This window comes from Lynx canadensis, chromosome D3, assembly GCF_007474595.2.
Source record: "Lynx canadensis isolate LIC74 chromosome D3, mLynCan4.pri.v2, whole genome shotgun sequence".
NCBI classification, from domain to species: domain Eukaryota; kingdom Metazoa; phylum Chordata; class Mammalia; order Carnivora; family Felidae; genus Lynx; species Lynx canadensis.
In genome coordinates, this window is record NC_044314.2 from 59,244,706 (window position 1) to 59,254,309 (window position 9,604).

General features: G+C 41.0%; 1 protein-coding gene across 7 annotated transcripts in view; it reads left to right on the forward strand.

Moving 5' to 3' along the window:
• The first annotated feature begins 722 nt into the window (after positions 1 to 722).
• ANKRD12 (ankyrin repeat domain 12) overlaps positions 723 to 9,604 on the forward strand; it is a 127,556-nt gene continuing 118,674 nt past the window's right edge. For 4 of the 7 annotated variants that reach the window (XM_030292562.1, XM_030292564.1, XM_030292567.1 and 1 more), the window contains exon 1: positions 925 to 1,009. The gene's annotated coding sequence lies outside the window, so the exon portion shown is untranslated. Of the gene's footprint in view, positions 1,010 to 1,469; positions 1,488 to 9,604 lie in introns of those variants that run through there. The other 3 variants (XM_030292565.2, XM_030292566.2, XM_030292563.1) reach the window with 2 other exon arrangements.

Genomic DNA, 9,604 nt, shown 5'->3' on the forward strand with positions numbered 1-9,604 from the left:
TGCCCGGCCGAACTCCGGCTAGCGTCCCAGTCCCGCGGGCTCCGACGCAGGTGCTGCCCAGCCGGCGCGCAAGCGCACTGCGGCGTGGACGTGGGCGCCCAGCCGCGCCCCGCGTCTCCGAACACGTTGGGGCTGGCCGTTCGCAGCTAGGAGTTTAGGGGGCTGACTCCCCGCCTCTGCCTTTAGACCTATCTTCCTGGGTTCGACCTCACAAACTCTCCCACCCGATCTGCAAAAAAATAACAGAGTATGTGAATACTCCATGTCCAGCTTCTTCGCCGCCGCCGCCATTTCCAGAAGTTTCCAGTCACATCCACTGCCATGGTCGCCACAAAAAGCGACCGCAGAACCCGTCGTCCTGGCAGCGTCAGCGGAGCCTATTCTGCTTTCTAGCTCACCCCCAGATTTTCCCCTCTTTTCGGGCCGGTGACGGCGGAGGAAGACGGTAACACCTGGGTGAGGTGGAAGGAGGTACGAGCACGTAGAGGAGTTCCGGCCTACACCCCCGCCGCCTCCCACTTGGTACCTTCCGACTGCCCCCGCCCCGCGGCTCGGGAAGCTTCTCCGTAGAACTGAAAGAGCGGCGGGGTAGCGGGGAGGGGCTGGCGGAAGGGGCGGGCGGGCGCCGGGGGCGGGGCGGTCACGCCGCCCGTCCCGTGCCCGTGGAGTCACGTGCCTACGTCGCAGCCAATCGCCGGGCGGCGCTGTCCTGGGAGCGAGGAGGCTGTGGTGAGAGACGGACGGAGACCGGAGATGTTTTCAAGCCCGGCCTCCGCGGCGTTCGTGGCGGTTGCAGCGGCGACGAAGACAACGACAGCGACGGCAACACCGAGGCACTCATTCAGGGGGTAAACCCTCCTGCGCCGTTAGTGCCTTGGGTCCGTGAGGGTGAGGGGGGCGTGGCGACAGGCGAGGAGGAAGGAGGGGCGCGGTTTCGAGCCCCGTACCCGGCGCCTGGGAGGAGACCCCTCAGTTCTGCGCTGCTCCCGTCTCCCCTCATCAGAGCAAGGTAGGGGACGCGCCCTGCCCACCCTGTCTCGTGCCGCCAGGCCAGGCCAGGCCCAGCCCAAGGCGCCGCCGGCCTGACAGTGACAGGCCGTTAGTGGCCCCGGCGCGGGTCCGCTCCGCCCGCCGCCGCCCCTCCAGGAGTCCTGAGAAGCTGCGGCGCGGCCGGGAGCCGCCAGCAGGGCGGTGGTGCGGGGCGATTCGGCGGGGCACCCCCCCCCCCCGCCGCCGCTCCCGGGGCTGGGCTGCCGCCGCCTCCCGGAACATGGCGGGGCCGGGAGGAGCGTGTGCGTGCGAGTGTGCGAGTGTGCGCGGCCCGAGAGGGCGCCGCCGGCGTGCTGCGGCCGGACCCGGCGGGGCGGGGCTGGGCGGGGGTGGGGGCGCGCCCGGCCCGTCGCGCGCGCCCGCCGGCCCGCCGTGAGCCAGGGTGCGGGCGCGGCCGCGGGAGACCGCTGCGGCCCCTCCTGGAGAGAGCATCGGAGGTACCGGGGTCAGGGGGAGAGGAAGATGAAAGGGAGAAGGGAAATTGCCGCTTTGATAGTCTCAAGGGAAAGGAGAGCGGCACGCTGCAGTTCTGTCTTAAATGCCAGTGTACTCTGTCCTTGCCGCATTGGGTAATGGGTTCTCTTCATCGTTCTGCAAGTGCCCATTCGAACGGTGTTCGTAGACCCTTGGAGCACGTCAGATTCTTAGATCTCATTTTGAGGGGTAATATGGTGTGACGCATCCTCAAGGATCCCAAAGCGTTGAATAAACGGTTGTACAAAGAGGTTACCGAAGCCCAGCTGACAGCTGTTTTAATAATAACAGTAAGAAACAGTTTGGGATGGGAAGTTAACACTATTGCACCAGTTGAAACCGTAGGAAACATTTTAAGCTGTGTACTCTTTGACATTGTAATTTCCACCGGACACCCGCGGGTGAAATGGCTTGCAGATTCAGTGATGTGTAAAGCCTTGGAATTATCTGTAATCCCGAAGTTGAAATGAACCTGTGTTCTTAGTCATGTGCTCCTTTTTAATTGTAAAATTTGTTTACGTAAATTATGAAGGAAGGTGAACTGGTAAAATAGCTATTCTAAAATAAATTGACTGTTTATTAAAAACATATGCTCAAGTAGGCTGTTCAAAATCTCGGGCACTGATCTGTTTCAGTTTCTTCAATCATTGTACAAAGGCTTTCCTGGAGATTAGCTCAGAACTGGCAGAACATATGCTCTATTGGTGCCAAGTGGCTTAAAAACAAAATGAGATAGTGTTGACTGTATAAGATCAAGTCACTATATTTGAGCTAAACGCAAAAAATAAAGATTCATGTCTCTCCAGGAGATGATAGGCAAGAGGAAAAGGTTTTACTTCTTAAAGATCTTTTATAGTTAACACAAGTACCAATTAAATGTTTTTTAGAGGAAGGTATGCAGCCACCTTGACTAAAGTCAAGCTATTCAGGGATGTGTTCTATTTTAGGGGCATGCAAGGTGTTAAAGAGAACTAAAATCTGAGAATTAAGGGGTATTCATGGAAGGTAAAGAGTTAAAAAAAAAAAAAAAGAAACAGGGTACCTTTAATGTTTTTTGTCTCTGTGATTTCCATAGTTGTTTAGTATGGTTTAATGAGCAAGCAGAGCTGGGAAAGTGAAAATCTTGGGGTGTGTATTCCATGAGGAGTATTTGAGATAGAATAGAGAGAACTAAAATATTCTGATGAGGAAAGAACTTAGGTAGGTGAAAAAATATGTTCAGTCTCTGGTTTTAGTTCTTGAATATCAAGGGAAGGGGAAAACAGTTGAATTTTGTTTGGAGACAAGTGCCTACTCAGTGGAATGAATTTAAAAAGAAGATGTTTTTATCAAGGTGTTTATATATGTGTGTGTGTATATGTGTGTGTGTGTGTGTGTGTGTGTGTGTGTGTGTGTGTATAATCCTATAGAAGTTTTTGGAAAGTGTGATATTCTTTTGAGGTAGATTGTAGAAAATGGTAGTCATTGGGCTATTTGAAAAACACTTTGTTGGAAAAGAGGTTTTTATTCTAAGGAATAAGAATAATAGTAAAAATGTTCAATTTGTTGGTATTGACTGGTAGTTAAATTTTTTCATTCTCCTGTTTTAAGAGCATTATTTCAGTCTAAAAAGAGAATGATTTATGAGATTGCTTCCATCATAGTCCATAAGAGGTTTAGACTGTTTTCTGTATATAAACTTGATACTGAAGCAACATTTATCAGAAAGGCATGAAGAATTTGTTTAATAATTGCAATAGTTTGTTTAAGAGCTGTTCACACACTACTTTGTTACTTGGAGTTTCTAAAATTAACATCAAAATGTATTTGTAAAATGTATTGTGTAAAGGGTAGAGTCATGGTGATTTGTCCTTAGAACTGGAAGGGACTTCAGATTTTCTCATTTTACGGATGAGAAAATAAAGTCCTACTAAAGTGAACTAACTTACATAAGTCAGTACAACCTAGTTCAAAAAGTCTGTGGTTTGGGCCTAGAGATTCCTTTCTGTGAAAATGCTAATTTGCTCCTTTAAGAAATAGTTTTTTGGAGTACTGGAAAGAATATTGAAATATAAGCAAGAAAGCCTCAGTTAAAATTTTTGATTTAAAAGTAAAAATTCTTGATTTATTACTTCCTAACTGTGGTTTTTGACAAATTGCATTAACTTTCAGGACCTTCTTAATCTACAAAAAGTCATTTTCCTACATAATTTACAGGGATGGAATAAATGTGATTACATATGAAAAGCACATGGTATATTGTAAACTTTTATACATATAAAAAGTGGTGATATTTTAAAATATCTGTGTAACAAGGTGTCTAGATCCCTAGGTTTTTGCTTAGCCTTAGCTTTATTGTTTCCAGCACCTGCTGTTTTACAGATTATAACTCCCTGTAGATACATTTTCTGATCCCCACTTAGATCTAATCTTAGTAAAGCCTCTTATGAACATTTTAAATATTGCAGTTGTTAGAGCCTGACTTCCTCTGGAGAATATGAAGTTTCTCCATATAGCATTTGAAAATATTCTCATTTACACTCATGCATGCATAATCTGTTTCTTTAACAGTGGCTTTTTAAAAGTAATAGTGAAAGTGTCTTAGTTGCAATGTTAATTTGTCTGTTGCTAGTTTCCACATATGGTAATAACAGGAGATAATTTCCTTTGTAAACTCAGCTTTGAATGGTTGGTGTTAAGGTTATCTTGTAGATCTAAATATGTAGAAATGTTAATGTTAAATATGTAAAAGTTAGTTTTTGTTTGTTGGCTTTTGCTGTTATGTTTAAAGATCTTGCTTCTAGTGCTTTGAGTTGATAATACTGGAAACCAATATAGTAATATTGTTTATTGTAGTATTACATATTTTACCTGTAATCGTGAGTTTGAAGATTATGATAAATACTTCTTAAGCACTTAGAATGTTCAAAGTTCTAAGTGAAATATTTAAGATAATTTTCAAAATAATCTTGTTAAACAGATACTACTATTATTCTAACATATGGCCAGGATAATAAGGCTTTGAACTATTATGCGATGTGTATAATATATTCATAGACCTGAAAAAAGTGACAGACCGTATTGTTCCCATTCTTAATCATTTGTTTGTGCTCTGCCTCTAATTAAGAGTGTTTAACTGATTTTGAAAAGTTTTGAGGCAGAGTTTCTTTAATTTCAGATTTTGTGAAAATATCTGGAGGCCAGCTATTCTACCTTCTACTGTGTTGGTCAAAAAAAAAAAAAGAAAGTAAATACCTTATGAGATTCTTGGAAGGTAGGCAGAAAGCCTTTTTGTGAGATGCTGAGGTAACTGTTGGGTTTTTTTTTATGTTGTCAGAAGCAAATTAATCTCCCCAGCTACAGAAGGACTACAGTTTTTAACGTTACAAGAGGTGATTTTAACAAACTCCACCTTGATATTGATGCCATTTTTCTAAAGAAACATTTTAATCATAGTTACTATAAGGAAAAAGATCACCAACCAAACTCATTTAGGACTTTTGTAAAGGAATAGATCCAGCAATAGAAAATTTGTGCAGGTTAGAAAATAGCACCCAATAGGTTTTCCAATTAGTGACAGCCTCCAAAATTCTAAGAAGTTCAGACTCTTAAGTTCTTAGAAAATTAAGGTAAACACAGAAATGCTTCCAAATTGAGATAAGTAGAAAAGATAAATTATGGAGCTGCAAGTTAGAGAGTGGAGGTAATTTCTTTTTCTTTGGCATTTAAAAAATTGTCTCTTCGGGGCGCCTGGGTGGCGCAGTCGGTTAAGCGTCCGACTTCAGCCAGGTCGCGATCTCGCGGTCCGTGAGTTCAAGCCCGCATCGGGCTCTGTGCTGATGGCTCGGAGCCTGGAGCCTGTTTCCGATTCTGTGTCTCCCTCTCTCTCTGCCCCTCCCCCCCTTCATGCTCTGTCTCTCTCTGTCCCAAAAATAAATAAACGTTGAAAAATAAAATAAAATGCAACAAAAGTTTTTAAAAAATAAATAAATAAATAAATAAATAAATAAATAAAAAATTGTCTCTTTGGCCGTTGACTTTATGTTTGCTATTGCACTAAAATTGTTTCAAATATGTAATAGTCTACTCTTCTGGTTTTCGGTTTGTATTTGGGCCATAATTGGGGGAAATACCAGAAATATTAGTGATATCATATTTTCCCCATTTTTAAAGCTTTATTTTTATTTTTAAGTAATATCTGAACCCAGTGTGGGGCTGGAACTTAGAACCCTGAGATCAAGAGTCGCATGCTGTACCAACTGAGCCAGCCAGACTCCCTGAATATCATATTTTTAAACTACTTTGTTGCTTGAAAGAGGTGTGTGAGAGAATCTTGTAGCTTCTCAGATTTCAGATTGTTCTTCTCCTACATGGGAGTTTTGTCTGCCTCCTGAATTCTAATGGAGAACAGAAACCACGTATGTGTGGTTCTCTCTCCCTAGAAGTATCTATTTTGACTCAGGATACAGTAGTACGTAAGAATTACGATGCTTTGTAGTTCATGAAATACTTTTTTTGTGAGATCCTTTGAATTTCACAACTACTCTGAGATCAGCAAAACATTAGGTAAGCTGATGATGTTGAACCATGGATAGGATCCAGGTTAAAATTCCCTGGCAAAATGCTAGACTTTTGAAATTCACTCACTAAAGAGAAGTATTAGTACATCTAAAGGAAGAGAGGAGAAACACACCTACCGTACTTTTTATTTTCTTTTCCACCAAAGGCACATCGTATACAGCTTTCTTTCTGTTTTGTTATACCTCTTCTGAAACTTAAGCAGGGTAGAAGTAAATACTAAAACATTCTTTATACCACTTTACTAACTTGTGGTGATAATGATGTTGAAGACAAATGAGAAAATTAAAATTTTACAAAATGTTTCCTACCTTAATTTGAACAAAAGTATTACAATTAGGAAGAAAGCCTTGTTACATTCTCTTGTTCTAAATGCTAAATTGTTCTAAATACTAAGTCTTGCAACCTCTGAGTTACAGTCCTTTTTTATCAGAGTTTGAGTATTTGAAAGTTACTTGGTGATGAAGGAAAAGAACTTTTATTTGAGCTTCTGTACTTGAGGCACTGTTAGATACTTGCGTATGTTATTTTAATCAGTGATGAGAGGAGATACTATCTACTTATGAAAATACTTCAAAAAGTTGTCATTAGAGTATCTCTAACTTTAGATATTTAGATATCTTGAGTACTAGACTCAAAAACTAACTTGAAATTTATAAGTGCTGTATAAATGTAAGTTACTTAGAGAAGAATTTTCTTATGATCAACCTAATTCATAGATTTATAATGAGGCGGATCATCCTGTGGTGGTTATTCAACCTTCAGAAGTTAACCCTGTCTTCCAGATTTCATTAAAACATCCCAAGAATAATGATGAGTGTTCTCTTTAAGCTGAATTTGAACAGAACAAAAAATACCTTTTTACTGAGTTTCTGTTTGTCCTCTTATCATTGAAAGTAAACAGGAATGTTTGACAGCAGATTGGCTTACTCATTCTTCCTTTCTTTTGTCCTTTTTCCTCCTTGTGGCTCCTCCTTCCCCTTCATACACTGATGTTCCCCTGCTTTTGCAAACACCCAGTGAAGAAAACGTTACCTATCTATTGTTGGTTGACAATTTAAATTTGTGTTAGTTGATTTAAGTATACCACTTCAATTTCAAGGCTTTTGTCTTTAATTATGGTATGAATACTGATTTTAGCTACAGGAATTTGGATCATTAGCTAATACATCATTTGCATTTTCCCTTGTGTGAATTAACACTTCATATCCTTGGCCATTTTTCTCTTTGTTCCTTCTTACTGAAAACTTCTAGAAATGGCAATCAAGAATTTAAACAGTTTTTATTTAATTTATTTTTTATTTTTTTTAAACAATTTTTTTTAATGTTCATTTTTGACAGAGAAAGACAGAGCATTAGTGGGGGAGGGGCAGAGAGAGAGGGAGACACAGAATCTGAAGCAGGCTCCAAGCTCTGAGCTGTCAGCACAGAGCCCGACGTGGGGCTCGAACTCACAAACCGTGAGATCATGACCTGGGCCGAAGTCGGACGCTCAACCAACTGAGCCATACAGGCACCCCATTTAAACAATTTTTAAAACACTTTCATTAGTGTTTTTAAATTACAGAATTAACATATGCTTATTATTAAAGTAAAAAACTTACAATAAAAGTTAACGATTCTCTAATCTCTCTTTATGGATATTTGTATATTAGAGATTGTTAATCTATATGTTACAAATATTTTTTCTAATTTATCATTTGAATGAAAACTTGCATTTTACATCCTTTTGGCAAACCCCAGAAGAAACCGACTCTCTCCATACTATTAATTTTAAGTTTGGTATTTGAAAGTTATTGAGATGATAACTTATTGAGATGATAATTCTCTGGGCTCTTTAATTATTCCTAATCCAAGAATTTCTTCTGCCTATAGCTTTTGTGAACTCAGTAGTTAGGGAGGAAGCACCAGAAAACAGTGAGAATTCTTGGAGCATAGGGGAAAACTAGAGTCTCACATTTAAATCCTAATTCATTATGAAGTACCATTTGACTGATACAGGCATAATTACAAGTGTTTTACAGTTGATAACAGGCTCTCCACTTAACTTTTCATGCACTCCTTACAGTGACCTTGTGAAGTTTATCACATTCCGATTTTTATTTAAAAAATTTTTTTTTAATGTTTATTTTTGAGAGAGAGAGCCAGAGCCAGAGCATGAGCGAGGGAGGGACGGAGAAGGAGACACAGTATCTGAAGCAGGTTCCAGGCTATGAGCTGTCAGCACAGAGCCAGATGCAGGGCTCGAACCCACGAGTTGTGATTGTGAGATCATGACCTGAGCCGAGGACGCTCAACTGACTGAGCCACCCAGGTGCCCCTAATTTTTTTATTTTCAAGTAATCTTTACACCCAACATGGGACTCATGCTCTACAGACTAAGCCAGCTAGGTGCCCCATATCTTACTCCTGTTTTAGAGATGAGATTTGATTTAAATCTGTGATTGTGTTGCTTCCTCACAGAACTACACCTTCAAAAAATTTGGTGATGTTAAGAGAAAAAAGGATAAAATAATAAGTAAATTTTTAGCCTTTTGGTAAAAAATAATTATTTTGCATTACAGACTATGGATTTTTACGAGGAATGAAAGGTCTTGAATGGTCCAGTCTGAAGTGTGATAGTTTATCTCTGGATATTGAATTTGAAAATAACTGAAATTTTTATCTTTTTACTTCTCAATTTTCAAGTTGAGCAGAGAAGGTTTTAAACTTTTCATAGTTAATACGTTTTATTTTTTTTATTAAAAGTTTTTTTTTAATGTTTTTATTTATTTTTGAGACAGAGCATGAGCAGGGGAGGGGCAGAGACAGGGGGAGACACAGAATCTGAAGCGGGCACCAGGCTCTGAGCTGTCAGCATAGAGCCCGACGCGGGGCTCAAACTCACAGAATGTGAGATCATGATCTGAGCTGAAGTTGGACGCTCAACCGACTGAGCCACCCAGGCGCCCCACAGTTAATACATTTTAAATAAATGTTTCTGTGAACAGCATTGCATTTGTCATTGTTGAGGCAGATGTTTGGGAAAATATAAGCAAAGACAGTATTATAGTCTTTGTCTTTTTTAAGAGTTTACACTGAATGAGCGGAACATAAATGTGTGAAATAGGAAGACGTTATTCTTAAACATCCAGATTGCTTTCTGGTTGTTATGAAAAGGAATATACCAAACTCTGCAAGGATGTATATCGTGTCTGTCTTGTTCAGTGTTGTACACCCAAATTTCATCACACGGTAGAGTCATCACATATTTATGGAATGACCAAGAATCACCCCAAAGCCAGTGACAGGAGAATGGTCTGATTAGTATAAGAGGACTCAGGGAGAAGGGTAGTGCAGGAGTTTACTAGGATGAGGGGCTTAATAAAAATGAATTTGCGGGACACCTGGGTAGCTCAGTCAGTTAAGCGTCCAACTCTTGGTTTTGGCTCTGGTCATGGTCTCACGGTTAACGAAATTGAGCACCAGATTGGGCTCTACATTGACAGCAGGAGCCTGCTTGGGATTCTGTCTCTCTTTCTCT